General features: G+C 47.2%; 1 non-coding gene across 1 annotated transcript; it reads left to right on the forward strand.

The window, feature by feature from the left end:
• The first annotated feature begins 14842 nt into the window (after window positions 1-14842).
• Window positions 14843-15053, forward strand: LOC116571272. The gene has a single exon (XR_004277828.1). It is a non-coding gene; the product is annotated as a small nucleolar RNA U3 (small nucleolar RNA).
• Window positions 15054-26840: the final 11787 nt, after the last annotated feature.

The raw sequence follows: 26840 nt of genomic DNA on the forward strand, positions 1-26840 counted from the left end.
AATACATTTTTAAGTAAACCAGGAGTCAAAGGAGAAATTCTAATGGAAATCAGAGGACAGTTTAGACTAATAACAAAAACAGCACACTTCAGTATTTGTGGAACGCAGCTAAAGTAGTATTTAAAACACATACATAGCCTTCTGTACATAAAATATAAAGAAAGCCTGAAAAATTAATGAGCTAAGCATATGTTTTTAGAAGTTATAGAAAAATAGCAATTTAAACTTGAAGAGGGTAGAAGGCAAAAAAATAGTAACTTAGAAGCAAAACTTCATGATATAGAGAAAGTACTAAAATAGAAAGGAACAGTAAAGCCAACAGTTTCAACTTTGATAAAACCAATAAAAGTGACAAAAGCATGTGATGGTTCATTGAGAAACAAAAATGGGAAGAAAAGGTACGTGAAGCCAACATAAAAAAATGATAAAAAGGACATCATATCTGAGGCAGATAGTTAAAGACAATGTAGTACATAATAACTTTGGACCATTTCAACATATGAAAAACATGTAAGAAAAATTTGAACAAATTAGAAAATATCAATTATTCAAATCAACTCCAAAATGTGAAAAACCTGAATACTCCTATAATTATTAAAGAAACTGAATCTGTTGTTAATTATCTTCCCACAATAAAATCCTACGCCCAGACAGCTCCTATCAAACATTCAAGAAGAAATGATTCCAATCTTCTGGAACTCTTCCAGAGAACAGAAAAGGGGGAAACACTTCCTGTGATGGTAGTTTTGTGAGTCGACTACTGGGCCACAGAGTGCCCAGACGTTTAGTCCAGACGAGTCTGTGAGGGTGTTTGGGATGAGACAGCAGTTGAACAGAAAAGATTGCTCTACCCAGTGTGGGTGGGCCTCATCCGATCAGCTGAAGGCCTGGACAGACGACATACACTGACCCTCCCGTGAATGAGAGGGAACTCCTCTGCTTGACTGAACGGGCAGGGCATTGGTCGTTTCTTGGACTTGAATAGAAACACTCTCTTTTCTTTGGTCTTAAGCCTGCTGGCCTTTGGTCCGGGACTGACACCGTATAGCTGTCTTAGACGTCCAGCTTGCTGACTGCAGACCTCGGGACTCTGCAGCCTCCATAAGCATGAGAACGAATTCCTTTCAGTAAATCTTTGTCTGTCTACAAAGGTAGGGTGACGCATATAAACATATGAAGATACATTAACAAATAATCTGTATATTTATTTATTACGAGGAAGCGGCTCCCATCGTTACGGTAAAGAACCCACCAGAGGCAGATCTAGAAGTACTTCCCCCGTCGGGGGAGCTGTTGCTCCGGACTGCTCTGACCAGGAAGGATTTGGGGCCCAGAAGTAAAGTCTCCTCCAACAAATACTTAGAAATGAGGAAGTGGCGTTGGAGCTGGGTGACCCGCGAGGCCGGGAGAGGCTTGCAGCACGGCCAGGAAAGGCCCAGACTGCCAGGAAGGGTCTGTGAGTGGATTATAGGCGTTGGGGTGATTCTGGTGGGAGCCGGGGAACGCGGGGAGCTGGGTGGGAGGCCTCCATCTTCTTGGCGAACAGGAGTCATCAGCGCAGAGTGCTGGTGGGACACGGACACGAAGGGCTCTCCGGCCGGTTCTCAGACGGAGAGGAGGAGAGCTTACTGGAAAGCCACGGGAAGACAAACTGTTGTAAAGGAGCAAAGGGCGCGGCTGAACTGTGTTCTAGGGTTTTGTGGGGGCAGAAGTGCCCTGTTGGGCAGAGGGGACTTCGAGGCCAAGGGCTGGAGGTCTGGCTTGGGTCCTCATGGCCGCGAGAGGAGAGGAATGGGTTGCAGGAAGGGCTCGTCCAGCCGCCGGAGCCGGGGGGAGAGCGCCCTGCGGAGGGCAGAGACTGCGGCGGAGGAGGCGGCCAGAAGGGGACCGGATGCTGCAGCTGCGCTGGGCCGCCTGCGGCCGCGGTACCGGGGCGGAGCGGGCAAGGAGGGACCCTCCCCGGGGCCTCGCACGCAGCCTGGCCCTGCCCGCGCGCCCGCAGCTCTAGAACTTCACCTTCGCCCGCGGGTGCTTCCGCTGTCCCGGCGGTGTCCGAGGCTCGGCCGCCACGGCGGACGCGCGGAGTCGTGCGCAGGGAAGGACAGTGTCCGGGCCCCGGGGAAACGAGGACTTTCCGGCCGGATCAGACGCCTCCCGGGAGCGGCCGCGCTCGGCCGGAGCCGGAGTGAGGACTGGCCGGGAAGGGCGCGAAGCGAGGCGCGGAGGGAACCTCGCCACGGTCGCGCCACGGTCGCGCCACGGTCGCGCCACGGCCCCGCCACGGTCGCGCCACGGTCCCGCCGTCCGTTCCGCGCACCACGGTCGTGCCACGGTCCCGCCACGGTCGCGCCACGGCCCCGCCACGGTCGCGCCACGGCCCCGCCACGGTCCCGCCGTCCGTTCCGCGCGCCACGGTCCCGCCACGGTCGCGCCACGGTCCCGCCACGGTCCCGCCACGGTCGCGCCACGGTCCCGCCACGGTCGCGCCACGGCCCCGCCACGGTCCCGCCGTCCGTTCCGCGCGCCACGGTCGTGCCACGGTCGCGCCACGGTCCCGCCACGGTCGCGCCACGGCCCCGCCACGGCCCCGCCGTCCGTTCCGCGCGCGCGGCCGCCGCCTGTTCTCCGTCGTGTTCTGCCAGGAGGGAAAAAGGCCTTTTCTTCTTGACCCACCGCTCAGCCTGGATGAGACACACTGTGCTTCTGCAAACTGAGATAAAACATTCTCCACATGAAGAGAGAAACGGAATCAAACGAGCACTTTAGGAAATGCTCGAGCCCGTCCGTATCGCGGTAGGAAGCTTCCCTGAGAACAGCCAGGGTTGCCTGCGTCACCCTTCGGTGCCGACGTCAGGGCTGTGACTCAGGGTTTAAGCAGCCCCGTCGGCAGGGGCCGGGGACAGAGCCGGCGTTCAAGCCGCAGACGGAAAGGACCCAGCCGGCTGCGGGAACGGAGGACTGGACTGGACAGGGCTGGACCACGGAGCTACCAGGCTGGGAACGTGCGCTTGTTCCTCAGCAAAGGAAGAATGACCCTGACACCCTAAGGGCTGGGGCGCCCGGGGGCCCAGTCAGTTAAGTGTTTGTCTTCGGCTCAGGTCATGATCTCGGGGTCCTGGGATCAAGCCCTGCGTCGGGCTCCCTGCTCAGCGGGACCCTGCTTCCCCCTCTTCTGCCGGGCTCGAGCTCTCTGCCACTATTTCTGTTTCTTTCTCAAATAAATAAATAAATAAAATCTTTAAAAACAAACAAGCAAACAGAGACCATAGGGCTGACCCTCTCACCGCAAGCTCAGGGGCAGGGCTGCGCCTGTCCTTGGCTTCAGAGGGCAGAAGAGCTACAGAGCACCAGGTGGGCCTGGGAGGGAGGACCGGGAGCCGAACAGGTGGGCCCTCAGCCTCCAGACGGGCTGCTATCGGCCTGTCTGGGCTTGCCGGGGACCTGCTGCTCCGTGCTTCTTCCCCGCTTCTCCCCTTTAGGAGTGGCAAGGTCTCCCCCGGGCCTGTCCCACCAGAGTATTTTGGAAGCAGTAACTTTCAAAGATTCCGGCTGGAGAGGAATCTGCCTCCGGAGGAATCGACTTCGGTCCCTCCCAGACCTGATTTCGGTGATTCTGAGACAGGACCTCGGACTTCTGACTTAGAGGTGGTGCTGAGCGAAGGCTTCCAGGGATGTTGGGGTGAAATGCAAGAGTTCCGTGTGTGAGGATGTGAATTTTGGGGGACCGGGCACGGAGACTCTAAAACGAGTTGTGCCCCCGCCCCGCCCAATTCTTATGTTGAAACCTGGGTGCTCAATGTGACGGCATTTGGAGACGGGTTTTTACAAGATGATTAAGGCTGAATGAGGTAATAAGGTTGGGCGCTCTACTCTGATGGGCTTGGAGGGCTTCTCTCCCCCGCCCCCCCCCCCCGCATAGAGAACGGGGCCAGCTGTAAACCAGCAGAGGCTCTCACCAGAACCCACTGGGCCGACCTTGCTCTTGTCCCCCACGCCACAGTACTTAGTTCCGGCAGCCCTAGTTAACTGAAACACGCCCAGATCACTCTCAGTGGCCAATGGAACTCGATGAGGACACTATTAGAAGGGAAGATTACAGTCTAATCTTACTACAGAAAAAAAGAATTCTTTTTTAATTAGTACTTTATTGGCTTTACATCTGCTGTAAAAAATACAAGTTTTGGTTTTAACTGAGAACATAGCCTTAACTTTTAGCCACAGATTTAAACGATTGTTGAGGGTAAGCCTATAATAAGGTGCTCCCATGGTTATTAAAGAAACTTGTATACAACCCGGCATTTTGGCTGAAAACACAGATGCATTTTCGAGCTATAGTTCTGAATTTTAACAAGGACATGCATGGTTTCGCCTGTGCTGATGGCAATGGTATTCCTTGGAGTGAATCAAAGATAACAGACGTTATTTTCAGTATGTTTCATTGTTGTTGCCCAAAGGTGGAACATCTTTGTGAAACACCAAATCTGACCTTTTGGATGAGCTTAGTTATACAACGGAAATTCCCATGACGCTGAACACGAAAAATTATTTTGAAAAATTGCTGAACTGAATTCAGTTATATACATAGAAAACGAAAAGCCCAAAACCACAATCTGGCTGATTTGGTGCCAACCCAGTAAGGCAAAGTTTGACACCAGAAAATGAATCAGCACCACATATTAACAGAGTAAAAGAAAAACCTGTCTAACTTCAATAAAATCATAAAAATATCTGATAAAATTCAATATCTTTTTTTTCCTAAAGATTTTATTTATTTATTTGACAGAGAGAGATCACAAGTAGGCAGAGAGACAGGCAGAGAGAGAGAGGAGGAAGCAGGCTCCCTGCGGGACTCGATCCCAGAACCCTGAGATCATGACCTGAGCCGAAGGCAGAGGCTTAACCCACTGAGCCATCCAGGCGCCCCAGCCACACAATTTTTAACAGCATCTAGGAACAAGATAAAGATGCCTGCTGTGACTATTTCTATTCGATGTAATATGGAGGGACTTTTCAATGTATTATTAGAATTAGTAAAAAAAGTTTAGCAAGATGGTTGATTTGCTAATATCTATACATATAGAGAAATATAGAAGTCAATATACAAAAGTCAGTATGTGGAATAAATTGTAAGTATAGAATATACCGCGGCTACCATGTTGATATGCAGAAACCGAATGGATTTCTGTATCAGCTGAGAAATATCATGTAATTACCCTTTTTAAAAACAGACATCATTAACAATAGCATAAGAAATCGAGTATTTAGAGATAAATCTAATAGTAGCTACAAGACCCCTGGGAAGAAATATTATAAAATTGTAAAGGGGCATCTGCAAAGGCCTGAATGAAATAGGGCAGCGGTACAGCCTCGACTGAGACTTGACACTGTAACGATCTCAGTTCCCCTTAACTGATCCTGTATCGGTTCAACAAGCATTCTATCAAGATTGAAGATTCGACAGACTATATCGAGATTCAATATAATCCTGATAAAAATCCCAATTCCCCCCCATGGAACTCGAAATGTACACGGAAATGCAAAAGAGCAAGGAAGAAAGAATGTTTTCGAAGATGAAATTGGCTGAACTTGTTCTATAAAATGTCAAGATGTTAAAGAATGACAGTAATGCGGGCGCCTGGGGGCTGAGCGGGTGAAGCCGCTGCCTTCAGCTCAGGTCATGATGTCGGGGGCCTGGGATCGAGCCCCGCATCGGGCTCCCTGCTCAGCGGGGAGTTAGCGTCTCCCTCTCCCTCTGCCCCTCCCTGCAGCTCCTTCTCTCTCTCTCTCTCTCTCTCTCTCAAATAAAAAAGATCTTGAAAAAGAACCACGGAAGTTGAAACAGCAGGGTACTGGCAAACGCGCAGACACACAGACCAATGGAACAGAACAATACCCAGAGAAAAAGGTACAAAGGCGTCAGCGGACACTTGACTTGCAAAGCCAGGACCGCAGAGCAGCGGCAAGGACAACGGAAACACAAGGCTCCGAGTGGACAAAGACACTTGCTCCTGGACAGCCGGCGAAGGCTCGTGTGCAGAGTGTGGGAAGAACCCGCGCCAGCGAGAGAAAGTCGTCCGCTCAGCATGGGAGGGCAGGACGCTTCCCAGGCAATTCACAAAAGCGGAAATCCAAAGACAATAAACAGGTGAAAAGTGCTAGACCCCCCGAGACATGTGACTGCTGGGCTCATAAACGCTTGCTGGGCAAGCTCTGGGGGGCCCGCAGGGGCCTGAGGCTGCCGGGTGCCCTGCCCTACGCTGCAGCGGCCTTGCTCCTCTGTGCCAGAAGTACAGGAGCTTCACGACCGACAATCCTGGCGCTCGGCCGCTGGGCGGTGAGTGGAGGAAGGGTGAGGTCTTCTCGTGCGATGAAATCCTGCCGAGCAGTACAGACGGCCGAGCCACCGCGGTGCACAGCCCACGGACGAGTCTCGCCGCCCGGTGTCGAGGGACGGGTCACTGGGTGACGGGCTTAAGGGGGCCTGTGATGGAACGGGCACCAGTGCGTCACTGAACTCTAATAACGCACTGTATGTCAAGTGATTGAATTAAACTAAACTAAAATTTAAAAGCCCCACGGCATTGAGTGAAAAAAGCCAGGCACCCAGGAGCACAGGCTGGGAACAAATGAGACTACAGCCCCGTCAGCCCATCGGCAGGGGTGCCCTCTGCTCGCAGGCCTGCGCACTCAGCGGCCGCACCACCAGCAGAGCCCGCAGCCACTTCCCGCAGCCAGTGCTGGTCGGACTGGCCTCCGCGGTTCTCGCTGGGACTGCGCGACTCATCTCCGCACGGACCTCCAGGGACCCCTGGGGACTGAGACTGATCGCCGACAGCCCCGGAGAACACACACGTGCCCAGGGCCACTTTTATTGGCGAATTTAAAGCACAAACCTAGGAATTAGGGTGTGGGGAGGGAGAAGCGGGGTCACCCAAGCGGTCGGGCGTCTAGGCTACCCAGGGCTTTCCGAAAGAGAAGCCCTAACCCTGACGCCGGTGGGGTGGGGGTGGGTGGGGGGACAGTGTCATTCCTGCTCGTGTGGCTCGTCCCTTGGCTGCAGCTGGAGGTATCATTATTCGGGGTGGATGACTTTCGAAACTGAGGCCTCTGCAGTCCGGACTTTAAATTAGGGTCAGAGGTCTCCAGGCAGGCACTGACCCCCAGCGGTGTTTAGGGATGCTTACTTAATGTGGCAAACTTCTAAACAAATGCAAAGAGGTGACTATTGTGCCCAAGAGGGTTTCCTCTAGAGAGGAGGGAGGTTGTGCCTGGGCCGCAGGAGGGGCTCCGGCTGCCAGTGTCCAGCCTCGCAGGGATTAACATTCTGTGACTCCGGCCCTTGCCCTGTATTTGCTGCATCTCACGCTGAGAACACAGTTCTCTGAACAGAGAGAAAGCCAGTGTGGACATAACGGCCGGCGAGACAGAGGGTGACGCCCTGTGGCTGGGATCAGAGGCCAGAAGGAGGACACACGGCCGGCCGAGAGCGAGGGGGAGGCCCCGAGTTTCCTGTGTGCCCCGTGATGACCGCCGGATGAGCACGGCGCACGAGGGGCCCTGCAGGCCTTGTCGGGCTGTGAGTTCCAGGCTTCAGCAACAAGGCCACGGACGTTGTGGGGAGCCTTGCTGATTTCTTCACTATTAGCCACAGAGAAAACCGGATTAACGAATAGGAACTAATCCACAAGCAGACTTCTGAATTCCCCACGCCAAAAAGGCACCCATCGAGTACTACGTGAATAGTGCGCCCTGTTCCACAAAAAGGGACACGAATTAATGGCAGAAGACACGATCTCCAACTTGAGAAATGAAAAAACCAGGACATCTGGGGATCTAAGCCATGTACCTGAAGCGGCCCTGAACGGGAAACAAGTTCAGGAGAATTCATGAAGCAGAGGGCTTTGCTTTGCGCATCGTCCGTGATTTCTGCTTCTCATTACTCGGCCCGACTGAAGAGCTTGTGGTCTGTTGCCCAAGAACATGTTCATACGAAGCCCTCGGTTTTGTTGTCGTCAGTGAGGGCTCCAAGACTAAGGGCTCAGGCTGTGTTCGCCTCCCCATAGTACGGTCCCCAGCTCCCCAGAGCCCTACATTCCCAGTCACACCTGCCGCCGCACAACTCCCAGGAGCATAGTCTTATGTGTCGTGTTAAGGGAAAACCCAACTGAGCAACCGACTGGGCTTCCGTTCAGCTAGTTAAGAATGGGGGTGCATCTCGTGGAACGCACGGAAGGGAGCCTGCTGGGTGATGCAAAAACACGGCTTCCCGAGGCAGAGACCGCTGGGACCAGGCGTTATTAGCAAAAGAAAGAATGATGGTCTCAGGCGGGTCACCTTCCCGGGGAGGACGGGCATCAGAGAGGGGATTCCAGACCGGCTTCAGTTCCGCTGCCGGAGAGGCTGAGGCCGCACTTCCGTGGGGTGAAGTCTTCCCGGGGCTTCACACGAGTGACTCCGTCCTGCGTATATTGTTTCTGTTTAACAACATTAAATAGTAAGTGTATGAAAATCGCAAAACAGACTGTTTTTTTCTTGCCTAGTACCGCACAAAACCCTGTGTGCGCGCAGCCCCGAGAAACCCCCCGTCTCGGGCTGGTCCTCTCCTGCACAGAAACCCTGCGGCTGCCTCTGCGTTTTGTTGAAACATTTTATAATTCTGGGAGTCACTCAGTCACGTGTGATAAGATCTTCCCAAATCAGTTTTAAAAATCTCTTATTGACATAAAGGGTGCTGCCCCTGAGCGCCCGTGTCTGTGTCCGTACCTAAGGCCCGAGGTCGAGGGGCTTCTCGTACTTTGACTTAAGGCCTGAGGCAGCGTCCGGCCGCACAACTCTCCGCCTCTCTCTGGGCCTCTGGCAGGGCCTGAGACTCAGCCCGACAGAAGAGCTGAACAGAAAACCCACCCGTTTCACCTGGGAGCTGACTCGTGTGCCAGCGTCTCCATGAGAGGAAGGGCCAGAGCAGGAGGCTCTTACAGCTTGTCGACAAAGAAACGTCGTGCGCGGAGACCGGACACCATAAAGGGTTGGGGCTACAGGCAGCGAGCGGCGAAGCAGTCACCGGGAAGACACAGGCTAGCGCGACGAGGCTTGTCCACCCTCCTGGCCCCAGATGTCCCCTCTCTGGTGACAGGAATGTCCTCCCTCCTCCTGGGACAGGGAGGGCACCTTTCACGGGGAGAAGACCGCCTGCTTTCAGGAGGAGAAGGAGGGTCAGAGTGTCCTGCGCGCACCGACTCTTGCTCAAGTGCCTTTAATTCCGGACATCCGCATGCGGAGCGGGACAGCTGCAGGACGTCCCCACGGGCAGAATTCTCCTCTGCAGTTTCTAGTCTGCGTCTCGGTTACCCTCTCTGGATGGAATCCACCCTTCTTTCGACTTCTTAGCACTTTCTTTTCTTTTTCTTCCTTCCTTTTAAAGATTTTACTTATTTGAGGGGGAGAGCACACGAGCAGGGGCGGGCAGTGGGAGACGGAGAAGCAGGCTCCCCGCTGAGCAGGGAGCCGGAGGCGGGACTGTCCCAGGACCCCGAGATCACGACCCCAGCGGAAGGCAGACGCCCCACGGGCGGAGCCCCCAGGTCCCCGTCCTGGTGCGTCCCAGGGGAAGGCCAGGCGGAGCGTGCGGAGCAGCTCACGGTGCCGTGGTGGGAGCAGATCACTCCCCGCGGCCTGACGGCAGCAGCCTCGTGTGTTCAAACACGTCTAACAAAAATGCTGGAATTACAGCCGCTTACTGAGAAATGCCGTAATGTTCATGGCGGACATGAAGAACCATGAACTCTAAACACTGAGCTCCTGCTTTTCGTTTTTTTCTAGACGGACCCGGTTGAGAACACGTTTGAATAGAACCTCGAGATCAAGTTCTACATGAGTTCTGGACCCGCATCTCTGTCCTCACGCAGTGGAGACGAAGCCAACCCCGTTAAGGTGCCTCCCGGGCGAGCTCGGCTCCCACCCTGTCGGCGTGTGCCACGGCAAAGGGAGAAGGAGCCCCGGCCAGACGGACGGCGCCGTGTCTCTCCTGGTGGAACGCACTGCGGGGCTGGCACCGTCCCTGGACCCTTCGCGGGTCCTCAGGTTAACTGGTGGCGCTGGGGGATGTGGCACTCACAGGAGAACTCTGCTCCTCGAGCCTGGGACAGACGACACAGCCTCCACGGGCTCTTGAGGAACAGCCGCTTGCGACTGCGTCTGCTCCGAGTGCTCGGGAGTCGGGGTAGAGCAGGAACCTGCACCCGAGCATCCAGTCCGGGGCCTGGTGTGATTAGTGAGCTGTAAACTATCTGTGATGACACGTGTTAAAGCTGGAAATATTTTCTCTTCTTCTACACGATGGTGCGTAAAACAGTGTTTCATCGGCTCTTCCTTTGCGTTAATCAGAGACCGAGTCTCTGCAAGAGAAAATGTTTCCTGCTGAAGGTGAAGGGGTCGATGCGTCTCTGCTCACGCGCTCCCTGCTCAGAAACACCACCCCCTGCACCCCGGCTAATCCAGGCAGGGGCTCTTTGCTGCCGGCTTTGGGGCCAGGGGCTGGGCCGGAGGCTGTGGGGGGCCTACGTGGGGTTTAGTCGGGAAGGCTCCAGTGTGGCTTCTAGCGGTGCCAGACCTTACCTGCAAATTCTGCTCTGCTCGGAGCCTCCGAAATTTTGATGACCACTTATCTTACTGGTTTAAAAGTTTAGTGACTGAAGCTTTTCCATCATAGAGGAATAACCCACCATGAATCCCCCGTCTGGGTTCCTTCCCTGTCTCAGCACCGCAGTCTCTCCATTATAGTGAGCCTGTCGGGGCCCTGATGCTTCTACGGCGTCCCCTCTGCCCAGTCCAGGGTCTCAGCCATCTGCGGCCAACCAGGCTCCCGAGCAGGTGACCTCTGCCTGACAGGTGCTCAGGAGGCCCCCAGGCCCCGAGCCCAGGGCCTACAGCATTCAGCTCGTGTCTTCTCGTCCCGCGGGCACGTCAGCATCCCCGTATCACAAGACGAAGCGAAGGGACTGGAGAGAAGATGTTTTGGGAGAGAGACCGCACCCACCTCACTTTTGTTACAGTGTATCGTTCAAACTGGTCAAGTTTGCGCTGTTGCTCTTCCCTTACCGTCCCTCATTTACAGAGCAGACGTCCACACAGGCGTGTGTGAACAGGAAAATGGGTTTATATATATGAGGTTGGGTACTGCGTGTGGTTTCGGCATCCCCTGGGGGTCTGTGTATGTACGGGAGAGGCTGTTTGCTATTTTCACATATATGCGCACCTTCAATGTAAAATTTTGGCAGCAGAGTGCTTTAATTTCCAGGGAATGGTTACGGGTTTTATGGAAGCTTTGCAGGTATGGTATGAATTTAGTTTTCCTGAATTTAGCCTACTTGTAATTTACTATTACAAAATTATTGACTATATGCCCGATGTTGCACTTTTCATCTGCATGAGTTATTTATGACTGGGAGTTTTTATTTTTTGTTATTTCTTTAACTTAAATTCAATGAGCCAACAGCTAGCACATCACTAGTTTCTGATGTGGTGTTCAATGCTCAGTGGCTGCGTGTAACCGGGGGTTTGTATTTCTTGGTCGTCTTCACCCGCTTCATCCGTCCCACCGCGCCCCTCCCTCTGCCGACGCCAGTGTGCTCTGTTTTTATTCAGAGATACTGACACTCACGTCCTCTTTACCCTTCCTACTGCTGGACACGTGTGCGGCTCCAGGTCTCGGCCGCCGTAAATAATGCTGCAATAAAAGAGGAGAGCAGAGACCTTTTCAAACCAGGACTTTCACTTTCTTTGGGTAAATACCCAGCAGTGGAATTACTGGATCATATGGTACTTCTGCTGTTAAATTTTGGAGAAAGCTCCGTGCTGCTTTCCATAGTGGCTGCACCAGTCTGCGTTCCCACCACGGTGGATCCGGGCTCCCTGGTCCACACTCATTTCTTGCCGTTTTGATAATTCTGACAGGTGCGAGGTGGGAGTCACTGTGATTTTGACTTGCATTTCCCTGATGATGAGTGATATGGAGCATCTTTTCGTGTGTCTGTTGGCCATCTGTGTGTCTTCTTTGGAAAAAAAAAAAAGTCTATTCAAGTCCTCTGCCCATTTAAAAGTCATATTATTTGGATTTTTGGTGTTGAGTTGTGTAAGTTCCTTATAGAATTTGGATATTAACCCTTACTGGATATAGTATTTGCAAGTGTCTTCTCCCATTCGGTACGTTGCCTTTTCATTTTGTTGATAATTACCTTTGTTGTCCAAGTTTTAAAAAATTTTGGTGTACTCCCAATAGTTTATGCTTGCTTCATTTCTCTTCCCTGAGGAGAAACGTCCATAAATACGTTGCAGAGGGTGATGTCCAAGAGATTACTGCCTATATTTTCTTAGGGTTTTTATGGCTTCAGGTCTCACATTTAGGTCTTTAACCCATCAGGAGTTTATTTTTGTGTAGGAAAGTGGTCCAGTTTCATTCTTTTGCATCTCCAGTTTTCCCAACCCCATCTGTACCATCCTTCTCTTGCTGAATGGTCTTGGCACCCTTGTTGAAAATCAGTTGATCGTGTAAGTGAGGGTTAATTTCTGGACTTTCCATTGGCATATGTAACTGTCCGTATGTCACTACCACACTTAGCTTTCTACGTGTGACCCCCCCCCCCAACTCTGTTCTTCTTTTTTCTTTTTCCTTTTTTTTAAAGATTTTATTTATTTTATTTGACAGACAGAGATCACAGGTCAGCAGAGCGGCAGCAGAGAGAGAGGAGAAAGCAGGCTTCCCGCCGAGCAGGGAGCCCGATGCGGGGCTCGATCCCAGAACCCTGAGATCATGACCTGACCCAAAGGCAGGGGCTCAACCCACGGAGTCACCCAGGCACCCCATCTGTTCTTCTTTTCAATACTGTTTGGGCCATTTGGTTCCCTTGAAGTCCATATGCACTTTGGGATAAATTTTCCTATTTCTGCAAAAGCGTCCCTGAGATTTGATAAGAACTGCACTGAAACTGTGGCTCGTTTTGGGTAATATGGACATCTTAACACGAATTCTTCTAATACACGAATATGGGATGTTATTCCATTTATTGGTGTCCTCTGGGTTTCCTTCTCCAATGTTCTGTAGCTTAGAGCATACAAATTGTTTGCCTCCATGGTTAAGTTTATTCCTAAGCATTTTTTTTTTCTTTTCCGTGCTATTACAAATGGGGCTTTCTTCATATATGATGTCATCTGTGAATAAATACCCACAGGTCCTCTTCCTGTATAAATTTAGAATAATATTGTTTATATCTGTAACAAAGCCTTATAGTACTAGCATTTTGAGAGAAGCAGCATTAAACCTGTATTTAATCTAGAGAGAACTGGCACCGTTCCTACGTTGAGTCTTCCCATTTATGGGCTCAGTGTGCCTCTCCTCTGACTCACATATTCTTGGACTTCGCTCAATAGCATTTTGTTGTTTTGAGCACACAAGTCTTGGACGTGTTTTGTGAGATTTACAGCTAAGTATACTATCATCTACAATTCACACATATTTGTTGATTTTTGTATGTTGATCTTGTAACTTGAGAACTTGCAAAGCTCATTAATTTCTACGACGTTTTTCTTTGTGTGTGTAGATTCTTTGGAATTTTCTATGATCATTTAATCCGAAAATTGGTATAGTTTTATTTCTTCCTTCCCAATCTGTATGGCTTTTGTTTCCTTTTCTTGCCCTACTGCCCTGGCTAGAACTTCTACTGCTATCACAGAAGAGTGGACATCTCTTGTACTCACATCAAGGGAAAACAACTCAATCTTTCACCACTACTTATGATGGTAGATGTAGGATTTTTGTAGATGCTCTTTATCAATTTGAGGAAGTTTCTTCCTTCCTAGGTTGCAGAGAGGTTTTTTTTTTTTTCACAAATGAATTTAAATTTTTGGAAATGTTACTTCTGCATTAATGTATTATATGATGAATTTTTGTTCGTTAGCCTGTTAACATGACAGATAGCACTGACTGGTTTTTAAGTACTGGGTCAGCTTTACTTCCCTGGAATAAACACCATACTCATGGTGTATATGCTTTGTGTACACTGTGGGATTCTATTTGCTAATACACTGCTAAGACTTTTGTATCCACATTAACCCAGAACGTCTGTCCGCAGTGTTTTTGTGTGTGTGCTGTGCTTATCTGGTTTTGCCATCATAGTAATACAGGCTTCATAGAATGTGTTGGAGAGTATTCTCTCTTATTTAGTGAAAAAAATTATAGGAGGTTATTGATAATTATTTTTTAAGCATTTGCTATAATTTCCAAATAAAGCTAATCTGGAGATTTCTTTTTGGGAGTTTTTTTTTTTTTAAGATTTTATTTATTTATTTGACAGACAGAGATCACAAGTAGGCGGAGAGGCAGGCAGAGAGAGGAGGAAGCAGGTTCCCTGCTGAGCAGAGAGCCCGATGCGGGGCTCGATCCCAGGACCCTGAGATCATGACCCGAGCCAAAGGCAGAGGCTCAACCCACTGAACCACCCAGGTGCCCCTCTTTGTGGGAGTTTTTAAGTTAAAAATTTGATTTCTTTAACAGATTTCAGGTTATTCACATTACTTATCTCCTATTGAGTGAACTGTGGTAGTTTGTACTTTTGGAGGAACTGGTCCATTTAATGTAACAGATTTCACTATGGATATATAGTTTAGTACTCTGTTGCGTCAGCACTTCATCTGATCAAATAAAATGTGGCAACTTTACCTCCCTTTACATCATTTTGCTCTTCCTCATTTGTAATAGAATTGTGTTACATCTCTCTATGCACTGAGGGATATTAGACAGTGTTATAATGTCTGCCTCAACCAGCTAACATAATTTGGAAAATCTACCAAGACCATACTCTCAGGGATCACCTCTACAGTCTGTTCCTAGAAAAGTTTCTCTCCGTGTGTGGAACGCCCGAAACCACGAGGAGATGCAGTGTCCCTTCCTGAGCGTGAAGCTGGGTCTGGATGTTGCTTCTCCAGCTGCCCTTTGCCACTGATGATCATTTTCCTCCTCCTCTGGGGGAGTAAAAGGGAAGGGACACCCTTTGAGAGGCTTCTTAAAAAAAAAAAAAAAGAATCTATCCAGTTTACCCGTCTTTTCACTCTGGCCATGTTCTTCCTTCCTTTCCCTTCTGTGTAGAGAACTTACTGCAGCCATCCTACGTACACTGCGGACAAGTACGCTTCAAGTTTCTGAGACTGCTTTGATTTAAAAATCACCTAAAAATTTAGTGGGCTTTAGGGACACATTGCTGACCCAGTCTGTGCAACTCTTGGTCTCAGGGTTTTGTTTGAGCTGCACATTGGGTGTAGAGATTGCTTAAAAATAAAATCTTTTCTTTTTTCAGAAAGATTGTATTTATTTATTTGACAGAGAAAAAGTGAGAGGGAACATGCGGGGGGCGGGGTGCATAGGAGAGAGAGAAGGAAGCTCCCCGCCGAGCAGGGCTCCTCGGGCTGGATCCCAGGACTCTGGGATCATGACCTGAGCCGAAGGCAGATGTTAAACCAACTGATCCACTCAGGCCTCCCAAGGAACCTCTTAAAAAAAATAAAATCTTCGGAAAAATTTAGTGGACTTTATTTGGGGCTAGTTTTACATTCATAGAAAAATTGAGTGGCAAGTCCAAGTTTTACTTACCTGTCTCCCCACCACCCACCCGCCCCCATCCCAGTTATTTCCACTGTTAACAACTTGCGTTAGTTTGGTACATTTGTTACAGTTATGGGCCGTTATTATTATTATTATTATTAACTGAAGTCTATCGTTAAGGTTCAGGTTTTGGGTTACACACCTTACGGATGTACCACCGGATAAATGACCAACCGGTAACAGACGGATCGATCGCTACGGTATCAGAAACGTGCAACATCCCTGTGTTAGCAGCACCTGTTCCCCACCTATTCCTTCCTCCCTCCCGCCACCACCTCAAATCCTGGAGACCACCAGCCTTTCCACTGTCTCCACAGCTTTGCTCTTTCCACTCTCATAGCTGGAATCGTACGGCCTTTTCAGATTGGCTTCTTTCATTTAGCAATGTGCATTTAATACGTTTTTTCCCTCTGGCTCCTTTCATTATGTTTTTTTTTTTTAATTTAATTTTTTGCCTTCAGTTTCCAGAAGTTTTATTAATTGTGTCTTGGATGTATTTCTTTGGGTTTATCCTATTCAGAATTCAGTCAGCTTCTTGAATCTATTGTCTATGTCTTTAGCTGAACTCAGGAAATTTTCAGACATTATTTTTCTGAGGACTTTATCTGCTTCACCCTTTATATTCTCCTTCTGGGACTCTGATGTTAGATCTTTTGTAATAGTCCTATTTTCCTGTCTATGATGTTCATATAGGATAATTTGTATTGTTCTATCAAGTTCATGAATTCTCTCCTCTGTTCTGTTCTCCTACTGAGTCATCCACTGAATTTTTAATAGTGATTGCTGCATTTTTAAAATTTCTAAGGTATGGATCATAATTCAGTGCGGTATTTGTAAGGTTCTTACTCAGAAGTTATCTTCTTAGTGTGTGTGGGTGTGCATGTGTGTGTGCGTGTGCGTGTGTGCGTGTGTGTGTGCATGTGTGTGTGTGTGCGCACGTGTGTGCGAGTGTGGCAAGGGAAGAGACAGCCTCTCAGAACCAGACGCTTCCTGTGAGACGGAATTCACACACCATCAATGTCACCATTTTCACCTGTGCCGTTCGCTGGTTTCCCCATGTTCACGAGCTCGTTCAACCACCAGCACCATCTAATTTTAGAGCATTTTCGTCAGGCCAGAAACAAACCGTATTTGCCTCACCTCCCTTCTCCCTCGCCCCAAGCCCCCGGCAAGCAGGGAGGTAGTTCTGCGTGTCTGGATCCGCCGCCCCGGCCCTGGCACGGAACTGCAGTCACACGGGCAGCCTGCCTGCCTCCTCCACGGCGCCTGTAGCCTCTTTCACTACTTCTCATGGCTTATGCCCTTCTTCGGGTTGGGGAAATTCCCTTCTATTTCTAGTTTGTTAAGTGTTTTTATCAGGTGTTGGGTTTCGGCAAATTCTTTTGCTGGCCTGTCGAGGGGTCCTACGGTCCCTCCTTCAGTAGCATGTTGTACCGCACGATTGTTTAGAGAACAGAACCTCCCGTGCATTCCTGGGATAGACCCCACGTGGTTATGGTGGGGGGAGAAATAGGAATATCCTTCCTACATGCTGCTGGATTGGATTTGCTGGAATTTATTGAGGATTTTTCTGTCTGTATTAATACAGAATATAGCGCTATAATTTTCTTTCATGAGGTATTTTGGCCTGGCTTTGGTGTTAGAGTAATAATGGCTTCAGAATGAGTTGGAAAGTACTCTTTCCCCTCTTATTATTTTGGAAGAGTTTGTGAAGAGTTGGTATTAAATATGTTTGGTAGAACTCACCAACAGAGCCATCTGGTCCTGAACTTCTATTAAAGGGAAGTTTTCCGATTCCTGCCTCAGTCTCTACTTGTTATAAATCCTCTCAGATTTCCATACCTTCCTGAGCCAGCTTTAATATTTTGTGTTTCCTAGGAAATTTTCTATTCCTTGAGATTTTCTAATTTTCTGGGCACGTGATTGCTCATAATATTCCCTTACACTTCTAATTTCTGAGAGGTCAGTGAGTTATGTGCCTTCTCTAATTTCTGAGTTTAGTAATTTGAATCTTTTTAAAATTTTTTCTTGGTTTAGCTAAATTTTGTTAATCTTCTTAAAGGACCAACTTTTGCTTTTCTTGGTTTTCTCTTCTGTTTCTACATCCTGTTTCTGTAATTCCCACACTCCGTTCTTGTTACTTCCTTCCTTCTGCTGACTCCGGCTCAGTTTGCTCTTTTTTTTCTAGTTTACTCAGGTGGAAAGTTAGGTTACTGAGTTGAGATCCTCAGTTATTTCTTTTGTCCCCTTTCGTCCCTTCCCTTGCTTAGGGCTCCCACGATGTGTGTCTTAGCACTGTTTGTGCCGCCCCGCAGGTCTCGGAGGCTCTGTCACTTCCCTTCGGTGTTCTTTCTTTCCTGCTCTCAGACCGGATCATACTAACCGGCCCGTCTTCAAGGTCAGTGATTTGGTCTTCTGCCGACTCAAAACTGTTTTCGAGCCCCACTAGTGAATTATTCATTTCAATTATTTCACTCTTCAACTTCAGAATTCCTATTTGGTTCCTTCTTTTTTACCATTTCAAATTTGTTATTGATACTTTGTTTGGCGAGACATCATTCTCAAAATTCTTTAAAAAGGTTTTGTTTATTTATGACAGAGACACAGAGGAAGAGGGAACACAAGCAGGGGGAGCTGGAGAGGGAGAAGCAGGCTCCCCGCTGAGCAGAGAGCCCAAGATGCAGGGCTCGATCGCAGGACCCGGGATCATGACCTGAGTCAAAGACAGACGCCTAATGACTGAGCCACCGAGGCATCCCACATCCTTATTATTTTCTTTAGTTCTTTAGCCATGGCTTCCTTTAGGTCTTCAAACATATTCAAAATGGATGACTTAAATCTTTGTTCAATAAATTCAACATCTGGGTTTCCTGGGGAACAGTTTCTACTGGCTATGTTTTCCTGTGTATTTTTCATACTTTTGTGTTTCTTTCCATGTTCTACAAACTTTTCTTAAAAAGTGAACATTTTGGGGCGCCTGGGTGGCTCAGTGGGTTAAGCCTCTGCCTTCAGCTCAGGTCATGATCTCAGGGTCCTGGGATCGAGTCCCGCATCAGGCTCTCTGCTCAGCGGGGAGCCTGCTTCCTCCTCTCTCTCTCTCTGCCTCTCTGCCTGCTTGTGATCTCTGTCTGTCAAATAGACAGGAAATCTTAAAAAAAACACCCAAAACCAAAAAACCCTGGACATTTCAAATGAAACTGGCAGCTCCAGGAATCAAATCCCAGCTCCTCTCCAGGATTTGGTGATGTTACTTGTAACTGTTGTTTGTTTCTTTGGTGACTTTTCTGAACTCATCTGTAAAGTCTTTACTCCTGGTCCTATGAGGTCACTGAAGTCCCTACTTCGTTAGCTTAGTGGCCAGCTAATGATCGTACAGAGGTTTTTTTTAAGCATCTGGATGGGGTATATCTCCCAGTCTTTGCTGAAGGGTTTGTGTGCAAACTGGGGCGCCCCTTCAGCACGCAGCCCGGCAGCTGACAGCGCTGTCTCAGCTTACCTCTACCCGTGCCAGTCCTCTAGAACAAGGGAAGAAGCAACAGCTGGAAACCTCCCCATTTAATGTAAAACATCAATCTACACATCCAAGTCATCAAGAAGGGAGCACTTAGGGCCTTCTCAGGTCTTTCCTGAGAACAGCACAGCCCCAGGAATGTTCACAGGCCTGCACATGTGCAGCGACTCCTCGATTCCTAGCAGCATGCCTGAGCTGCTCAAAGGCCCTATGGACATCTCTCCTCCTATCTTATCTTTTCAACATTTTTGACTTATCTCTTTTTCCCCCCAGTTGTTAAACTCGGCCGAGGCAGCTGTGTAGCTGAGGTGCTTCCAGGCGGTTGTTTTCTATAAGTGCCCCCTGGGGGTAGATTTTTCAAACGTGGGAGTTCTGAGTTAAGTCCTACAGGGCAGTTTCTTTCCTGCACCTCCTCCTCTTTTCCGCTCCCCAGCGGCCCCTGGCTTCTAGGATGCACCGTAAACGCAGGCTGTCATTTTCAAGGCTGTTGAGGCATTAGAAAACGGAGCATGCAACTAGGGCAAGATAGATCAGCACAGAGCTCATGATTCCTACCAAGATTTAGCTGTTTCTCCTGAATAAGTCCTCCTTGGATTGCCACAAACTTTGGTTAGTTTGTACAGTTCTGAAAAAGTTGATTTTGGTGAATTTTACCATTTTTTCCCTCCTTTTTTTTTTTTTTAAATGAACGAGAGAATACTCAGAGGTCCTTCCTCTGCCGTTTCTGCAGAGGTCTCTCTCTCTTAGTATTTACTATTAAGTAACACTGAATCAGCGAACTTGAAGCAAGCGTATCTTATCGGAAGAAATGCAGTAATATGTAATATGTAATATGTTACATAGTAACAGTAATACGTTCTCTCCTCCCCCCGCCTGCTCCAAATCTTTTAAGCCCCTTTGTACATCCCTCCTGGTGTATCTGGGCAACTGTCCTTGGCCTTTTACTCTCCCCCGTCTGTACACACCCGTGTGACCCCGGCATTTCCCGTGGCTCCGGGTGTGCCCTGCCCGATGACGACGCGCCCTGCCTAAACGCTCTATCACAGATGATTTGGGTCTCCGTGTTCATCCTGTCTTATTTTGACACATTGCCCAAAAACTCTGTTCTATATTCTCCATACTAGTGAATGTGACCCTTGTCAGAAATGTGATGGTACCCTGAGCAACTGGCACAGGAAACCAGGTGATCTTGAAGGGGACTCCGAAAGATTAGTGTGGCAGCAGACATTTTTTTAATACGAGAGACAGGGAGAGAGGGAGAGAGTGAGCGCATTTGGCGGTGGGGACAGGAAGTGAAAGCAATGCTGCAGTTGAGTCCCGCTGGCAAGCGTCCACTCCTCGGCCTGAATGAGCGTCTGCACTAATGCGGTGGCTCCGGGAATTACAGAAGAAGAGGCGGTGCAAGAAACCCTGCCCGGTGATCACACGGAGACAGGAAAAGGAAGAAAAGGGTAACCAGAGTAGATGTACTGAGGTTTTAAGCCGTGAAGACTAAGAAAGGGGACGGCAGTAAGTTGTAAGGGAGAATCATCACACCGGGGAAGACTAAGTGTGTTTCAGATGTTGAAGGAGCGGAAACTTAGCAAGTGAGCTGGATCGCACAGACTTCTACTTTCAACCAAAATGGAGTAACAGCGGCTCAGTGTGCAGGACTGGCTCAGGCAGAAGAGCACGGGACTCGCTCTCAGGTTGTGACTTTGAGCCCTATATTGGGTGTAAAGATTATTAGAAATAACTTTTAAAAAAAACAACATGGAGTAACAGGGACCATATTTAACCTTCCCTCTGAAACAACCACGGAACTGATTTAGGGTTCTGGACACCAGATAATAAAAGGCAGTGATCCCTAACAGGTGGAAACAAGTGAGGTGATCTGTGCATTCGCCTCAGGCTACCGCCTCGTGAGAGTTTCAGGGACACCAGAAGTGCCAGGTGGACTCCTAGAGTTGAAGACATGGCGCCGAGTCCGAGAGAGACCTCCCCGGGGGTCTGCGGCGTCAGCAGATGACCGGTCAGCGTGTGTATGTGAGGAAACCGCCAGAGGCCAGTGAGAGAACCACCTGAAGGGCTGGAGAGAAGAGTGTCTGTGCCAACCAGCCGAACGCAAACCTTGAGATAACCGAGGAACTCCGTATCTGTTAGGTAGTGGAATTCTAATTACACATGATCCCACAAAGAAAATTCCAAGTCCAAATAGTTTCACCAAGGTATTTTTTTCCTAATGATTGACTGTCTAAGGAACATGCAATACCAATTCTACATTAGATTTTCCAGGAAGCTGAGGAGCAGTTTCCTAACTCATTCTACGGGACCTGCATCAACTTGATACTGAAGCCAGACAAAGATATTGCAAGAAAAGTACAAACCCTTCTTCTCAAACTGTTCCAAAAAATACAAGAGGACAGAAAACTTCGGAATTCATTCTGTGAGGCTAGTACCACCCTGATACCAAAACCAGATAAAGATACCACAAAAAAAGAGAATTCAGGCCAATGTCTCTCATGAACATAGATGCAAAACTCTTCAACAAAATATTAGCAAACCAAATCCAATAATACATTAAAAAAATCATACAGTACACATCAAGTAAGATTTATTTCTGGGACACAACTGTGATTCAACATTCACAAAACAATGTAATATGTCACAGGGTAAAAACCATATGATCATTTCAATAGGTGCAGAAAAAGCATCTGACAAAGTACTATGTCCATTCATGATAAAAAACACTCTGCAAAATACGTCTAGAGGGAACATAGCACTATGTTGTGCTTACTCATGACCAACATCACACTCAATGGTGAAAAACAGAGAGCTTCTCCCCTAGGCCCGGAGCAAGACGAGGAAGTCCACTCTCACCACTGCTACTCCGCGCAGCACCGCAAGTCCCAGCCGCAGCGATTAGACAGCATAAAGACGTAGAAGCCGTCCAAGTTAGTAAGGAAGAAGTAAAACCCTCACTATCTGCACAAGACATGATGCTTTCTATATATAGAATGCCCTAAAGACTCCACCAAAAAACTGGTCGAGTTAAAAAATGAATCCGGTAAAGTCACAGGATACAAAATCAATGTACAGAAATCTGTTGCATTCCTATACACTAATAATGAAGCAGTAGAAAGTGAAATTAAAAAAATAACCCCAGGGGCGCCTGGGTGGCTCAGTGGGTTAAAGCCTCTGCCTTCGGCTCAGGTCATGATCTCCGGGTCCTGGGATCGAGTCCCGCATCGGACTCTCTGCTCAGCAGGGAGCCTGCTTCCTCCTCTCTCTCTGCCTGCCTCTCTGCCTACTTGTGATCTCTGTCAAATAAATAAATAAAAATCTTAAAAAAACCCACCCATTTACAATTACACCGAAGACAAGAAAATATCTAGGAATAAGCTTATCCAAAGAAGTAGAAGACCTGTACCCTTAGAAAACACTGATGAAAGAAATTCAAGACAATGCAAAGAAATGGAAGATACTCCATTTTTGGACTGAAGAACAACTATTGTTAAAATGCCTATACTACCCAAAGCAATCCAGATTTAATGCAATCCCTATCAAAATGTCAACAGCATTTTTCACAGAACCAGAACAATCTTACAATTTGTATGGAACCACAAAAGACTTCGAATAGCCAAAGCAATCTTTTTTTTTTTATTTTTTTTTAAAGATTTTATTTTATTTATTTGACAGAGAGAGATCACAAGTAGGCAGAGAGGCAGGCAGAGAGAGAGAGAGGAGGAAGCAGGCTCTCCGCCAAGCAGAGAGTCCAACGCGGGGCTCGATCCCAGGACCCTGGGATTAGCCAAAGCAATCTTGAAGAAGAAAAAAATTGGAAGTGTCACAATTTTGTGCCACTTGTAGTAGATACTAAGAACTACAGATTTGTAGCATATTCTAAAAATGACACTTGTAGTATATACTATAAACTACAAATTTGTAGTATATACTAAAAATGACACTCGTAGTATATACTACAAGTGTCACTTGTAGTACAATTTAAGTTATAGTACAAGATAGTAGTAACTAAAACAGTATGGTACGGCCATAAAAATAGGCACACAGATCAACGGAACAGAACAGAAACCCCAGAAATAAACCCATAATTACATGGCCAATTAAACTCTGACAAGGTAGTAAAGAATATACAACAGGAAAAAGACTGTTCAAAAAATGGGGTTGGGAAAAGTGAATGAAACTGAGCCGCTGTCTTTCACCATCTGTAAAAACAAAATCCAGATGGATGTAAGACCTCAACGTGAGACCTGAAGCCATCAAAATCCTCAAGGAGAGCATAGGCAATTAGTTCTCTGCTGTCAGCTGAAGTAACTTTTTTTTTAGCTCCGTCTCCTGAGGCCAGGGAAGTAAAAGCAAAATCAAACGTTGCAGAAATAGTTTCCACATGGCAGAAGCGACGTCCACAAAACTGGAAGGCAGTCTGCTGAACAGAAGATACTTGCAAACGGCACATGTGATAAAGGGTTAGTATCCAAAACATATAAAGAACTAATACAATGCAACCCCTCAAAATCAAATAATCCAGTTTAAAAATGGGCAGAAGACATGAACAGCCATTTCTCCAAAGACACGTCCGGGTGGCCAACAGACGCATGAAAAGATGCTCAACGTCACCCATCACCAGGAAAATGCAAATCAGGAGATCCCACCTCACACCGGTCAGAATGGCTAAAATAAAAACACAAGAAACCACCAGTGTTGTCAAGGATGTGGAGAAAAAGGACCCATCTTACACGGCTGGTGGGAATGCAGACTGGTACAGTCACTGCGGATAAGAGCGTGACGGTTCCTCGAAAAGTTAAAAACAGAATTACCGTATAATCCAGTAATAGCACTACTGGGCATTTACCCAAAAACACTTACAAAGGGATACACACACGCCTATGTTTACTGCCGCATTATTTACAATAGCCCGACCGTGAAAGTGGCCCAAATAGATGAATGGATGAGGAAGATGTGGTGTGCACACACACGCTCACGGCTCAGCCTTAAAAAAGAATGAAATCTTGCCGTTTGCAAGAACATGGTTAGAGCTCGAAGTCAGTCAGAGAAAGACAAATCCATATGATCTCACACACATGTGGAATTTAAGAAACTAATGAGCAAAGGGAGAGAGCAATCAAGACGGAGACCCGAGCTACGGAGACCCGAGCTACGGAGACCCGACCGTTACCGGGGCGGGGGAGGACGGGGGAAACACGGATGGGGATTTAAGAGTACACTGACACGACCAAATAAAATAAAATATTAAAAACAACACAAACCAATATTCTTTGTAAACAGGTGCAAGAAGTCTTTACAGAACGTTAGTAAATCGAATCCAGTGTTACGTAAAAATCACACCGCATCATGAACAAGCGTGGTGTATCTCAGGAAGGCCGGATTATGTTCCAAAATCAATTTACTACTTTAACTAATGAAAAAAGATCATGTCAATAGATACAGTAAATGCGTTGGACAAAATCACATTTATTCTTGATGAACTCTAACAAGGGAGCTTCCTCATCCTGCTAAGACTATCTATGCAAATCTTGTTAATATCATAATTAGTGGCAAAAGACTCAGTGCTTTCTCTCTAAGAGCAGAAGCACGGCAACGATGGTTACTCTCACCACCCTGATTTCCTTAACGTTGTCCTGGAAATCCCAGCCAGGAAAGAAAAAGAGATAAAATACACCCAGGTTGGAAAAAAGGAGGCAAAGTTATTCACAGACAAAATGAACATCTATGAAGAAAATCCAAACCCATCGACAAAAAAGCTCTTAGAACTAACACACGAATTTAGCCAGTTGGCAGGATGCATGATCAATATACAAAAATGGATGCACTTCTTTGTACAAGAACAAGTAATCAGAAACTGAAATTAAATAAGCAAGAGCATTTGCAATAGCACCAAAACATGTTAAAAGTTATTAATCAATCTGACAAAAGATGTGTCAGACTTGTACACTGAAACTATAAAATATTGATTAAAAAATTAACCAAGACCTAAATAAATGGAGAGTGAGGTCAGTATTTTAAAAATGTGAGTGTTCCCAAAGTTGATCTATATTTTCAACACAATCTGAATCAAAATCCCAGCAGGCATTTTCACTTTTGGTAGAAATAGACAAAGTTAATTTTAAAATTCATAGGGAAATGCCAAGAGGTAGAAGAGATGAAACAACTTTGAAAAGAAGAACAAATCCAGAAATACATACAGAAATACATACATATATAAAACATTTGTAACATTCATACAAAATGTATTTGCAAATAAACGAGGTATATTTACATATGTGTACGCAATAGGTCTGTGTGTGTATTTCTGGATTCTCTATCCTACGAGTAGACAGCTGATCCTGGAACAATACAGGAAACTGTGCAGTCTACTTACACACAAATTTTTTTTTTGATAAATAGAAGAGTCCAGCATACTGTATTATAAATGAATTTGCTTTTCCTTATGATTTTAATAACATTTTCTTTTCTCTAACTTATTATAAGAATATAGTATATAACATTTATAAAATACAGAATATGTGTTAATCTACTTGTTTCGGCTATCAGTAAGACTTCCAATCAACAGTAGGCTACGAGCAATGAAGTTTTAGGGGAGTTAAAAGTTACACAGGGATTTCTGACTGCACGGGGGTGCTCAGTGCCCCAACCCCCACATTGTTTATGGACCAACTATATACAATATTTTCTAACAGTTGCCAAGTCTATCAACAAATGGTACTGGAATTTTAGATATTTATGCAAAAAAATCAACTTTGACCCATACTTTTTAACCATATACAAAAATTAAGTGAAAATAGATCACTGAGCCAACTGGAGAACGTACAACTATAAAGTACCCAGAAGGAGACATAGAAGAAAACCTTTCTGATCTTGGATAAGACAAAGAATTTTTAGATATAACACCAAAGCACAACATGTATGAGGAAAAAAAATTGATAAATTGGATGATACCCAAATTTAAGACTTCGGCTCCTTGAAGTCCGCTGTTGTGAGAAGCAATGAGCTGTGGTGTGGGGGCGATCCCAGTCCTGACAAGGACGCATATCCACAAGGTACAAAGAATTCTTAAAACTCAATATAAGAGAGTAAATAGCTCAACTTTCAAAAAATGGGCAAAAATTTGCGAAGATACTTTAACAACGAAGATACACATACGGCAAGCGAGCTTGTGAACGAATACTCAACATCCTTAATTATTAGGAAAATTCCAATAAAACCACCCTGTGATGCCATCACACATCCGTAAGAAAGGCTGACACTGAAAACCCTGAGCATTTCCAGTGCTGGGAGGATGTGGGGGCCTGGAACATTCTTGCTCTGCTTTGTAAACCACTTTGGAAAAGCGTTTGGCGGCTCGTGGTGAAGTTCAGTGCACGCCGACTACAGCAACCCGTCCCTCTGGGGAGGCTGGGAGGCCTGGAAATCCTCCCGGGAACTTTTTCCCCAAGAGAAATCACACGTGCCTGGATAGTCACGGCTGCTGTACTTACAACAGCCCCACACGGGACAGCCCCCCGACACCAGCACTGGGAGAGCGGGTACCTCGCGGCCTGGCCGCACCACGGAATACTGTCACCAGCAAAGGAAACGCAGACGCATCCGTGCAACAACATGAGCGACAGCTACGCGAAAACTACATATCGCGTGTCTCCATTTATAGAAAATGCTAGA

Source organism: Mustela erminea, chromosome 12, assembly GCF_009829155.1.
Source record: "Mustela erminea isolate mMusErm1 chromosome 12, mMusErm1.Pri, whole genome shotgun sequence".
NCBI lineage: Eukaryota > Metazoa > Chordata > Mammalia > Carnivora > Mustelidae > Mustela > Mustela erminea.